At 47.7% G+C, this 14,032-nt stretch overlaps 1 non-coding gene across 1 annotated transcript; it reads left to right on the plus strand.

Moving 5' to 3' along the window:
* Positions 1-1,600: 1,600 nt before the first annotated feature.
* On the plus strand, positions 1,601-1,673 carry TRNAA-AGC (transfer RNA alanine (anticodon AGC)). The gene has a single exon. It is a non-coding gene; the product is annotated as a tRNA-Ala (tRNA).
* The last annotated feature ends 12,359 nt before the right edge of the window (positions 1,674-14,032 follow it).

Below are 14,032 nucleotides of genomic sequence, written 5' to 3' on the forward strand. Positions count from 1 at the left end.
CTCGGACGGGGTACCGATTCTCCGCCTCGCTCGAGGCTGGCTTGGCAACAACCCCGTCGCCTCTGCCTCGACCGATCTCCCTGACAGAATGTCATGTCCAACTAACGCGACCAACCACTCCAGCGACGTCAACCGAACGACGGCTCGACACAGCTGAGTGACTGATGAGATGGGAGTCGCATCAACGTCATGCCGTCCGGAACGGGACGGGGCAGGGGTTACCAGCCGCTGTGCTCAGCACTGTGCCCACGACTGACACCCATACTGCACTGTACTACCTAACCCCTACTCCAAGGATAGCGCGGTATGGGGAGTCAGGTCCGGGTACCTATAGCCTCGGAATCAGTGTATAGGACCAACTGCTCCCTCCGAGCCTCGGCCATCCGCTTCGGAGTCTCAGCAGCCTCAGGATTCGCGCCCGCCGAGCCCCCCATGATGGTTCGGCCTCTGCACCGACCGGGCCTCGGCCCTCTACGCTGTCGACATACAACAACTAGCACGTCGTCCACAGCATGTGCCATGCCCTGCATCAAGCTATCACTGGAGTTCCCACGTCGCACAGGATCGGGCGTGACCGGCGCGTCACTCCAGTGCATCAAGGCCAAGACCGCTCCATCGACCATGCCGCCACAGTGACAAGCTACAGGGCTCGGACACACCATCTCCGCTCACAAACGCCGCGTGACGAACACATGTATCGCCTCTGTCCCCCCTTCAACTATAAAAGTGAGTGACCGGGGCCGTTTCCAGGGACAGAGGCACACGAGCTCACGGGGGGAGGAGGCTCACACGCACGGACGAACGCAGATAGACGCTCAGACGCAGAGACTCACGTAGACTCACACACACACGCAAGTAACGCGCAACACTCTGTAACACGCGCACTCCTCCGCACTGCCTGAGATCAACATCTCAAGCAATCCACACCACTCCACGCAGAGACCTGGAACTAGCTCCCTCTCTCGCCCTGCTTGTAAACCTCTACTACAAGCACCTCGGTGCAAGGAATACAAGATCGATCTCTCAGACTGGACGTAGGGCACCTATTGCCTGAACCAGTATAAACCTTGTGTCTCTTTGCATCACCATCCGGGATTAGGAGCACGCAGTACAAATTCACTAGTTAGTTGAGGGCCCCCGGGTCCGATACACCGACACTAATATTGCACAAATCAGCTTAAGCTGGTTTTGTCGATTCAGTGTAAATTAAAGTAAATCGGCTTCGCCAGTTTTGTTGGTTGTGTCCCAAATTTGCAGTCAACACCTGCATTGTCCTAAACAAAGTTGTATCTACATCCTTTGATCTATTGTGGAATGTTACCATGTAGCTTAATATTTGAGACTGCAAATAACTTCAAATAAAAAACTTGGCCATACAAAGTTATAATGTGTCGAACACTATAACTTATTTATTTGGAAATTGTTTAGTTTAAAATTTAAAATCTAAAAACTTAAGACACATATTTGATGCTCTAGTCAACTTCAAACAAATTGATAAATCTATATATAAGGAATTGGACGTGAAATATGGTCTTAATCCAAGTCATTGTCACAGAGACTCTTTCGACTTTTGATGTTTTAGTAGTTCCGAAAGAGACAAGGGGATGTAGCTCAGATGGTAGAGCGCTCGCTTAGCATGCGAGAGGTACGGGGATCGATACCCCGCATCTCCATCTTTTTTTTTGAAATTTTGTCCATTTTGTCTGGGCTTGTCCCGTTTCTGGCTTTCTGCTTTTTGAGAGCTCTGAGTGTTTTTTCTCCATTTTTTTTCTTACTTTCCCTGTTTCTGTTTGTTGAGACCCCTGAGCATAATCCGTGTCTTTCGAAACCAACTGCACTCAAGGCCGCAGTGGTCAGGTTTCAGCATGTCAATCAACAATACAAAAAAGACCCAATCATTTGCCATGACCTATCCGAGCTTTTTATCCACTGCACCTCTCAAAGTCTTTTAAGAAGCAAATAGACTTTCAGTTTGCCAAGTACACACACTGCCTGTCTCTGCTCACTCTCCACATTAGGACCTTGGCCCAAAAACTCCAGTAAGTCCCAATCCATGTGAAGACAAATAATACAGCAGTTTGTATCATGACTATTATATCTATCTCCGGTTCTCTCCACTAGACCTGCAATGAGACAACAGTATTGGCCTGCATTCTATAATCAACTAAACATCATATGTAGGTCTCAGTGCACGCTAATTCTTATTTTCATCTACAGATCGTGAACCATATGGACATATGGTGCTGTACTGCTGTGTTCTATGGGCCATGCCCAACCAGAAAGCTGAAGGTAGCTAGACAGTACTTCAGTTCGTTTTTTGCTGCTGAAGACTACGAGTGTGCAACTAGAGCAACCATGCTCTGTCCTTTTGATTGTGAATCCCTGTTCGTTTCGCTGAAATTTGACTGTTGCTGATGTTTATGCTGATTTGTTGTGAGAGGAAAACATTTGTTGTTCGCTGAAAACACTGCTAAAGTAGTGCTGCAGAACAGGATGAATAATGGAAATGTTGTCTCCTCACATTGATCCTAATGATCAATCGTTAATCAGTTCGACTTCATTTCCACCCACCAAGCTGAAGCAGCCATTTTCTAGACCAGCTTGAGAAGTCAAGTGAAGACAAGCAGTTTGCTAAGTTTCTTGAGATGAAGAAAGATGCCTAGACCACCATCCCCATCCTTGATGTTATCTTACATGTTCCGTTGTATCCAAAGTTTTTTACGGAGCTGCTCACAAAGAATGTGGTTTGAAGTTTGAACGCATGTGCAAGCGTTTTATCTTTATAAATTACGTGGATCGGCTAGAACTCTATCTCTTATATAATCCTCGGTACTCCTGGAAGTATCCTATCTGAAACAAACGTTCATCACTAGACATGATGATCCATCTTATTAAATACGAGACAAAAGCCTTTTACAAAAGAGTACTCCCCCAGTTCCCTAAAAAAAAGTGATTCTAGCTTTAAATCTTTGACAAAAGCTAGAACCAAATTTGGAACGGGTAAGCAAGATCTCCACCTCTGCCGTGCAACCGTGTTGCCAGTTCGGCTTACCTCATATTCGGCTTGTTCGACTTATTTTTTCAGCCGGAACATTATTTTTCTCTCACAACAATTCAACCAGAACAATATTTTTTAGCCAAGTTTTAGACCAGCGAACGAGACAAACCCGATGCTCGCACCTCTGCCGTGCTGCAGCCTGAATTCACAGTACCGATCGAAGCGGTAGGATGGAACATGAGCAGCGTTGCAGGCGGCGCAGTTACCACTCGCATCAAGAACCGGATCGCCCGAGCCGCCTCCGCCGCTCCACGCGACGTCGCGACGTCGCGACGGCACGTTAGAGTACTCCGGTGGGAGATACGGTAGCGTTCCCAGTCCCAGAGCAAGATCTTCCGGCGCAGAATCGCCAGTTCAGCCAGGTGACCGAACCAAAGCCCTGTTAACCCAGCAAGGTGGTGTTGGGATCCAGTGATTAAAATTTAGAAAATATATCGGAAGGATGTTGTATAGGGTGTTTGGATATTAATAAAAAAATAAATTACATAATCCGTCAATACTTCACGAGACGAATTTTTAAGCCCAATTAATCCGTCATTAGCACATATGTACTGTAGCACCATATTGTTAAATCATGGACTAATTAGGCTTAAAAGATTCGTCTCGCAAATTAGTCGTAAACTATGCAATTAGTTTCGTAATTAGTCTATATTTAATATTTCATACATGTATCAAACATTTGATGGGACAACGACTAAAATTTAGGAGGGGCAACCTTTGGATCCAGTTACTAAAACTTAGCAGATATGTCGGGAGAATATCATAGGGTGTTCGAATACTAATAAAAAAACAAATTACATAATCCGTCGGTACTCTACGTGAAGAATTTTTAAGCCTAATTAATTCATCATTAGCATATGTTACTGTAGCAAAATATTGTCAAATCATGAACTAATTAGGTTTAAAACATTCGTCTCATAAATTAGTCGTAAACTATGCAATTAGTTTCGTAATTAATCTATATTTAATACTCTCTATATATATATATATCCAAATATTCGATGGAATAATGACTACAATTTAGAAGGGTCAACCAAACACCGCCTAAGTATTGCTGTACAGTTGTGTCTTTGTTGAGTTGAAAAATTAAAGGCAAAGCCTGACTGAGCAGCGAGCGAGCGATTCCCCGCTCCGGGCAGCTGAGCTGAGACTCGAGGTTCCGTTCAGCTTCGTCGATAGGGGTACAGCAAGAGACATCAATGCTTTGCTGGCAGGTGGGATCAGTAGACAACTACGGAGTAGATATGGATGGATGGAAACGAAGTGCCCTGAATTGAAGCATCAGTCCTGGTTTAGTTCCACCTCAACTTTCAAAAAGTTGCTACAGTATCTGTCACATCGAATGTTTGCGGCCCATGCACGGAGCATTAAATATAGACGAAAAGAAAAACTAATTGCACAGTTTGGTGGAAAATTGCGAGACGAACGTTTTAAGCCTAATTAGTCCATATTTAAACACTATTTGCCAAATAAAAACGAACGTACTATAGTAGCCCTAAAATCCAAATTTCTACGACTAAACAAGGGTTCAATTTGCCACACGGCACATCCTTCTCCCACACGTACAGTACATTTCACGGCCAACACACAGTCACGCACCCGTTGCGTCGCCATCAAACGCTCTACGGGCGGCAGCAACAACCTCTCCTAATCTAGTGCACATGCGATTGGATTGGATGCGATGCGATGCGAGATCGCGCACATCGCTGTTCACTGAACCCGCTGGGCGCCGGCGCAGCCTTGTGTTCCTGCCGCCGAGACAGGTAGTAAAATATCTCCCTATCTCTTTTACCAGTACCACCCACCACCACCTCGCGCGTTCGAAACGGTCCGTGGCCCCGGCCCAAGCTCCTGTGACGGACAGGCCTCCAGCTGTACTTTGAGTTGGGCTGCACTAGCTGTACCGGCCTGTAATTCGGCCTGTGAGCCACATGGGTGTTTCTATTGGGCTTGGCCCATTTATTTCGTTGCTTCGACATTATACTTGCTGTGTGGGAGGATGAGCGGACAGAAAATAAGAAAAACCTAATTTCCGAATCATCTTCCTCCTTCCGTTGCCTGCTCAAGGCGGCGCCGTCGCCGTGCTCCCAGCCACGCATGCACGCCGGCAACCTTCTCCTATCTGGTTATGGTCGTTACATTTGGTACCAGAGCCTTTAGATCCATCAGCCATACTGATTCGTAAATTCTATCACCGACGGTTGAATCCAGAGAAGTCGCGCGGTCATACACCGAATCCATCATCTCCACCGCCAGATCCGTCCTAGCCGCCGTTCAACTCGTCCACCACCTCCTTCCCCTACCTCCACCGTCGCTGATTCCACTGCGCCAGCAACTTTGCCACCCCAATCATTTTGCCGCCACCTCCATCCCAACTCCCAGTCGATCCGCCACCCCCTCTATCTTAGCTACCTCACTCGCTGGCACGCAAACCCAAGCCACCAACCCTCACCTCCCGAATGGCGACCGTAGAAGAAAAGCTTGACGCGCTCAGTGCGCAGATGAAGTCCATGCTCCTGCTCATGGAGTCCTTCAATCGTTGGCGTCCTAAGGTCGACCACTCATCCACCGAGCTAACCATGGAGATAAAGACTCTCACATCGCGCATGGAGCGTTGGAAGCGAACACCGCTCCGCCATCGGCCCCGAAGCGCGAGGAAGAGGGGCGGGCCATGGGCCACGGCGCTGCAACATCACCACAGGGAAATGATGGGGGGACTGGTCCTCACTCATCCCCTGGCCAATGGTCAGTCATCCACCCCCAATTTCCCAGTTCATTATCATACTGCGCCTACCAACAATGAATGCCGCTTGCCTAAGGCCCAGTTTTCCAAATTTGATGGGTCTCATCCAAAAGTCTGGAAAGAAAAAGCAGTAAAATACTTTGACATGTTCAATGTTCCAGTGCATCGCTGGGCTCAGTATGGCACCCTTCATTTCAAAGGGCATGCTGCTTTATGGTTACAAACTTATGAAGACAGCATGGGGTGGATAACTGGGTTGAACTCTGTATTGCTATTGAGTCTAAATTTGAGAAAGATCTCTATCACAACTCTATGCTGGAATTATTGAGTCTTAAGCAAACCTCTGATGTTCAGGATTATTATGATAGATTCCAAACTATCATGCATAACGTGTTGGTGCATAACAATCAATTAGATGATGTTTTCTTTGTTAGCAAATTTCTTTAGGGGTTGCATCCTGACATTAGAGCTGCTATTGTTTTACATAAGCCAAGAACAGTTGATGTGGTTGGGCTCTTATGCAGGCTGATGTGTTGGAGTCTCAGCCCAAGTATTTTGGTAGGCGCCATTATCGCGACTACAACAAGTATCAAGGCAAGCCACCTCAAGCAACAGCGCCGGGTATTCTGGGCGCTCCTCCAGCTGAAGAGGCTAAACCCAAGTGGAAAGACAAGTGGACCACACTCAGAGCTCAGCGTCATGCCTAGGGTTTATGCATGAAGTGTGGTGAGAAATGGGGCAGGAATCATAAATGCCCAGAGAAAGTGTCCCTACATATCTTAGAAGAAGTCATGGAACTTTTTCCAGAAACCATCAAATCTGAGCCAACCTCTGATGAATCCAGTGACGACGAGGTATTTTCCTTGTCTCAAGCTGCAACAGTGGGTGTGTGTAATGTCCCGCCTCTACAAGGCCGGGCCCGCTTACATCTAGCGGCTTTTCTAGGACATAGACTACCCTCACAGACCTACACAAGTCTTTTCTGCGCACTTTTGTCCTCACTCATACGCACCTAGGAAAGACTTCCCGGTCGGTCACCCATCGCTCCAAGCCAATCACGCTTAACATTGGAGTTCTTAAGAGATGGGCTTCCAGAAAAGAAATTGCAACTTATTGGTATGAGTATCCTATTAATCCTATTAAGCTCTGGGACGGGGTGTTACATCCTCACCTCCTTAGGAGACCGACGTCCTCATCGGTCAACCCCAGGCTAGGAACATCCCCTCTTGGCCATGTCCGTGTGTCTAGTGCCAGCGCATATGCCATGCTGGGTGACCACTCTGGGTCCACACCAGCCATGCGCACCATGCCTGCGCAACTGACACACGTGCCCGTGAAACCACAAGGGTCGGCTTTGATACCATTGTGTAACGTCCCGCCTCTATAAGGCCGAGCCCGCTTACATCTGGTAGCTTTCTAGGACATAGACTACCCTCACAGACCCACACAAGTCTTTTCTGCGCACTTTTGTCCTCACTCATGCGCACCTGGGAAAGACTTCTCGGTCGGTCACCCATCGCTCCATGCCAAGCATGCTTAACCTTGGAGTTCTTAAGAGATGGGCTTCTAGAAAAGAAGTTGCAACTTGTTGGTATGAGTATCCTATTAATCCTATTAAGCTCTGGGACGGGGTGTTACAGTGTGCAAGGCAGGAAAACCATCAAAATCACTGGGTTGGTCAATAGTCAAGAAATTCTTATCCTGATTGACTTGGGCAGTTCTAGCTCTTTCCTCAGTGAGAAGACTGCTGACACCTTAAAGTGTGTGCTCACATCAGCTCCTCCTGTATCTATCACGGTGGCCAATGGTGAAAAGCTCCTGAGTCAGCAGCAGGTCCTCAACTTCACTTGGTGGACTCAGGGTCATACATTCTCCACCAATGTTAGAATTCTTCCATTACCTTACTATGACATGGTGTTAGGTATGGATTGGTTGGAGAGATTTAGTCCCATGTGGATCCACTAGAAGAGAAAATTGTTGTGGTTCACTCATGCTGGTCAGAGAATTAGTCTAAAAGGCTTTAAGGACAAACTGTCTACCTGTCACAAGCTAAAGGCAAAGAAGCTTAAGGGTCTGCTTAGGAAAGGGGGAGTGGCTCAAATGATCCATCTATGTCAAACCCAACCCAACCCACCCACTGAAACCATTCCAGCACCCATCAAGACTCTGGTTGACAGCCATACCCACCTTTTCAAAGAACCTGATTCCCTTCCACCAATAAGAGCGTTTGATCACCACATCCCATTGATTCTAGGTGTCAAACCTATCAATATTAATCCTTATCGATATTCACCTACCCAGAAAGACAAAATTGAGCGCCAAATCTAGGAAATGCTAACCAATGGAATTATCAAGCCCAGCCATAGCCCATTTGCCTCCCCAATTCTTTTGGTAAAGAAAAAAGATGGCAGCTGGTGTTTCTGTGTGGATTACAGATAGTTGAACAACATCACTGTCAAGGATAAGTACCCCCTTCCAGTTGTTGACGAACTCTTGGATGAACTCAATGGAGCCGCCTGGTTCACAAAATTGGATATGCGCTCTGGCTATCACCAAATCAGACTACAACCAGCTGATGAAGAGAAAACATCATTTAAAACCCATAGTGGGCATTGGGAATTTTGGGTGATGCCTTTCGGACTCACCAACGCTCCTGCAACATTTCAAGCTCTAATGAACACCATTTTCAAGCCTCTGCTCCACAAGTGTGTGCTGGTCTTTGTGGATGAGATCTTGATCTATAGTCCAACGCTCGACACCCACTTGGAACATTTGCAAGAGGTTTTTAATATACTTCAGCAGCACCAGTTCTTCCTTAAACGATCCAAGTGCTCATTTGCCCAATAGAATTTGGAGTATCTAGGACACATCATTAGTGCCCAAGGAGTGGCCACAGACCCCAAGAAAATTGAAGCAGTGGCCAATTGGCCCACTCTAACAGATCTCAAGCAGTTACTGGGTTTCCTAGGGTTATTCGGTTACTACCGCAAATTCATCAAGAATTATGGCTTGATCAGTAGACCATTAACTGATCTCCTCAAGAAGGATGTTCTTTTTCACTAGACCCCCCAACTACAAATGAGTTTTGAGGCTCTCAAGCAGGCTTTGATCTCAGCCCCTGTCTTGGTGTTACTAGATTTTAGCAAGCCATTCATAATTGAGATAGATGCTTCCTCCACAGGTGTGGGTGCTGTGCTTTCCCAGGACAACCACCCTGTGGCTTACATCAGCAAGGCACTTGGACCTAAAGCTCAAGGACTATCTACATATGAAAAAGAATGCATGGCAGTAATCTTGGCACTTACCAAATGGAAATCTTATCTGCAACACCAAGAGTTCACTATAGCCACTGATCATAAAAGTCTGATCCATTTGGGAGAACAAAAGTTACAAGAAGGGATGCAGCATAAAGCCTTCCTCAAGCGTCTTGGGCTGCAGTACAAGATATTGCACAAGAAAGGGTTACAAAATAAGGTTGTTGATGCCTTATCTAGGCAAGCTGAACCTAGCACTGTGGTCGCCATCTCTACCAGTACACCTCGATGGCTGGAGATCATAGTGGAAGGTTACACCAAAGATGATCAAACCAAGCAACTGCTCACAGAACTCAGCATTAGTGGGTCAAATGATAAAGGTTTTTCACTATCTGATGATCTCATCAAGTATAAAAACAGAATTTGGCTAGGCAATCACACAGAAGCACACCAGGTAGTGTTACTGGCACTCCATTCTAGTGGTCTGGGAGGACACAGTGGTATTACTGCCACTTATCACAAGGTTCGAGCCCTGTTTGCTTGGCCCAATTTGAAGCAATATGTCACTGACTACATCAACGCTTGCGAGGTATGTGCCTAGGCTAAACCTGAACATTGTTGTTTGTCAGGTTTGTTGTAACCATTGCATGTTCCCCAATACGCTTGGCACACCATCAGCCTTGACTTCATTGAGGGTCTACCCAAGTCCAAGCACTTTGACACCATCTTGGTCGTTGTCGACAAACTGACCAAATATGCCCACTTCATATGTCTCAGCCATCCATACACTGCCCTTTCTGTGGCTCAAACCTTCATCTCCAACGTCTACAAATTGCATGGAATGCCCTCTGTGATCATCTCAGATAGAGATCGCATCTTCACCAGTGCCTTATGGCAAGAGCTCTTCAAACTTACTGACACTACACTTAACATGAGCTCAGCCTACCATCCCCATACCGACGGTCAAATGGAACGCTTAAACCAGTGCCTAGAAACATATTTGCGTTGTATGGTCCATTCCTGTCCTCACAAATGGGCTTAGTGGGTTCCTTTAGCTGAGTTTTGGTATAATACCATATACCACTCTGCCCATGGTCATACTCCCTTTGAGGCTTTATACAGATACCCACCCAAGCACTTCGGCATTACATTCACCGATGCTTGTTCAAGTCCTGATTTGGAGGAGTGGCTCTAGTCTCGTAATATGATGTTGCAGCATATCCAGCACAACCTGGCTCGAGCTCAGCAGCACATGAAACATCAAGCTGACAAGAATCATCAAGAAAGAACCTTCGCTGTGGGTGATTGGGTCTATGTCAAGCTGCAACCCTACATACAACAATCTGTTGCCCGTCGTACCAACCAGAAACCGAGTTACAAGTACTTCAGACCCTATTTGGTGCTACAAACCATGGGTAAAGTAGCTTACAAGCTTCAGTTACCTGCCAATAGTCAAATTTATCCTGTTTTGCATGTGTCACATTTAAAGAAGGCTCTATCTCCGAACATCACCCTGTCGACCGATGACGAGCTGTAACTTCTCTACATGCTGGAAGGGCTTCCACCGTCCTAGGTTTTGGATACGCGTCTTCATCTGATTGGTCGTTGGGTGGTGCCGATTGCTTTGTTGCATCGTGAATCATGTCCAGTGCATTGGGCTACCTGGGAGCGTGCCACTGCTATACCGATGTCGCTGATTCAGTCCTCTGGTTCTGCATCGTGAGGACGCGCTGCACCTTAAGGAGGGGGAGATGTCATGGATAGGCCTCCGGCTATACTTCAAGTTAGGCTGCACTAGCTGTACCGGCCTGTAAGTCGGCCTGCGAGCCGCATGGGTGTTTCTACTGGGCTTGGCCCATTTATTTCGTTGCTTCAACATTATACTTGCTGTGTGAAAGAATGGGTGGACAGAAAATAAGAAAAAACTAATTTTCAAATCCTCTTCCTTCTTCCGTTGCCTGCTGGAGGCGACACCGTCGCCATGCTCCCAGCCGCGTGTGCACGCCGGCAACCTTCTCCTATCTGGTTATGGTCGTTACTGCTCCTCTTCAAGTTGGATGTGCTGTTAACAGCAGCTACGACGTGTGGGTTCGGTCCACTATTGGGCTAGGTCCCATCAGACAACACAGTGAGTCTGACACCACCCAACCGACGATACGGAGTAGTAGTAAATAGGAGAGCAGACGGACAGTGCGGCAGGCACAGCTACGCTACACACTACTCGTACTACACGCTGCCGCACATGCAATGGCTGGCTGCACCCTGCTGCCGGGGGCAAAGCAGAAGGAAGCGTGGCATCGTGCGGCTACAGATTGGCGTTTGCGCGCGCCCGCGACCCACAGGCCACAGGCCATGGACCAGCGACCACGCAGGAGGAAGCGACAAGCAGCACACACAGCATTACAGCGCGCAAGGGGCCGGCCGCAAGCGCGCAAGTAGTAGTGGCTACGCATCCACCCGTCGGTTCCCCCCGCAGCAATCGCCGATTGCGCAACACTCCAATCACGCAGGGCAGGAGACACACACCATGCCGTGACCATGATGGCCTCGGACCAGGGATTGATGACCGTAATCATATGCGTATATGCATCGATCTGCTGTGTTTGCCTCTGGCCTGCCGTGGTCCATGGCATCATCTATCCAAGGAACTGTTTTGGCTTGCTCTCTCTCTCTCTCCCTCTCTCTCTCTCTGCTCAAACCACATCCTATAGTACTCCTGCTAGGCTTTGCTTGTTTTATTAAACATATGGTTTAGCTAGGGTAGGGCGACATACATGCCCGCACAATCATTGTGTGCTCAAAGGTGATTGAGCCAGTGAGGTATCATATCCCAACAACGAGTCGTCATCATGCCGTCTACGACTTGGAGTTTACAGGGCTTTCTTGCAAAAAGTTACACAGATTATGATTCCTCATTTGTGTGGTGCATCACGTGCTGTGTTTGGCTCCACGATCGCTCTACTGTAGAATATCTGGTACCCTTTTCTATACAGACAACACAGAAGAAGAATATTAGTTTCAGGGAAAACATAAGTCCCGTGTACCCCTCCGATTTCTTAAAGAATATCATTTTGAGGTTGTCTTAAGTCAAACAATTTAAACAGAGTGGCACCGCTGCCCCGGTGTTCAATGCTTGGCAGTGTCAGGATATGAGAGAATTCATGGTCGCGTGACTGCTCTCGAGACATGGCCACATTGTCCTGTCAGGCGCCGCGCGAGACAAAGCCGTGGGCACCAACAGATCACCCATCTTGGTCGGAGGAATATGGAGGCTAGAGAGAGACACACACACATCAGTCACGATGACCACGCATCCCGCTTCCCCGGCGACCACGCATTCCAGGTGTTCTAGACATCCGTCGGCGAGCGGTGGATCAGGTACGAGAAGCAAAGGTAAGCATCTTGGGAGAGTTAGTAGAAGGAGAGGGGACGGAGGAGGATGACGACGAATGGAAATTCGTCGGTGACCGCGGGGAATGGCCTACACCTGATCCTGCGGCAGACCTCCATCCCAAAGAAGTCGCAACTCAATCACCCTATACGCCGGATCTGGTAAGACACGCAACCGTCCATGGTTTTACCAAGGATCGTCTGTGTGAAGCGGAGTTAGCGCTACAAGATTCGTCAGTACGACGACGAGTAGAAGCGCCAACAACTCCGGCGACGATGAACACGTAGGTCCAGCTTGTTCGTAACATCATGATGGCCTTGATATATGTCCACCGGCCAGCTGTGACACCATGGTCGGGCATGTTGCCGCGGCCAAGGGAGTCACCGGCGATGAGTCTCGGTGATTGTATGGTTAAGGTCAGGGGCGGATGAAAAACTCTCACTGAGGCCTTATGATCTTCACCATCACCGACGACGAAGGAAACGGTAAAGTACAGCTGTGATCAACGATCCAAGATCCAAATTCGAAGTGTACTCGACCCGGGCTCTGCGCTGCACTCCCGATCCGATATCACCGTAGGGACGGGTGGGCCTTCTGACGAAGCCCAACATGGGCCCTCCTTGTTGATAGGCCGCGGACGCAGCAGGTGCCGCGGAGGAAAACTAGCGGAGAGATTTCTACTCGCTGCCTGTGATCTCGACGCAATTAACACAAAAGACCTGGCCGTCACTCTGAAAGCTCTAGTTTGGTTTTGGTGAATTGATGAAACTCTAAGTGCTAACCTAGTTCATCTAAGTGATCATGAGATAGGTAGCATTATTCCAAGTGGTGAAGCAACGGTGAAGATCATGATGATGGTGATGCCATGGTGATGATCAAGTGCTTGGAAAAGAAGAAAGAGAAAAATAAAAAGCTCAAGGCAAAGGTAAAATTGATAGGAGCTTTTTAGTTTAGTGATCGAGATACTTAGCGAGTGTGATCACATTTAGGATCGATAGCCGTACTATTAAGAGGGGTAAAACTCATATCGAAATACAGTTATCAAAATGCCACTAGATGCTCTAACTCATTGCATATGTATTTAGGATCTAGTGGAGTGCTAACACCCTTGAAAACATTTGTAAAAATATGCTAACACATGTGCACAAGGTGATACACTTGGTGGTTGTCACATTTAATCAAGGGTGGAGAAGTTGATGAAGTGAAGGAGGTGATAGTCACTGAAAAACAGTGACCGGACGCCGATCACGTGGTGACCGGGCTAGGGGAGTAGCGTCCGGTCATTTATAAAATCAGTGGTGTGCTCGGGCTACTCTCGGCCTGAGACCGGACGCATGTGACCGGACTCTGGCTGAACACTGTTCAGCGTCCGGTAACGCTGACATGGCAGCGCGCAGAGAAGAGGAGGAGGAGCGGACACACCAGCGCATCCGGTAAAAAAAACCCTGGCTCTAGTGCCTTACTGGAAACAACCGGACTCTAGTGATGGAGCATCCGGTCACTTGGAGCAGTGCGTCCGTTCGCAACTTAACATGTGGCGCGAAGCAAACTAGCCATTAAGGTTGGGCGCTCAACATTTGAGGCTG

The sequence above is a fragment of the Miscanthus floridulus genome, chromosome 8, assembly GCF_019320115.1.
Source record: "Miscanthus floridulus cultivar M001 chromosome 8, ASM1932011v1, whole genome shotgun sequence".
Taxonomy (NCBI): Eukaryota; Viridiplantae; Streptophyta; class Magnoliopsida; order Poales; family Poaceae; genus Miscanthus; species Miscanthus floridulus.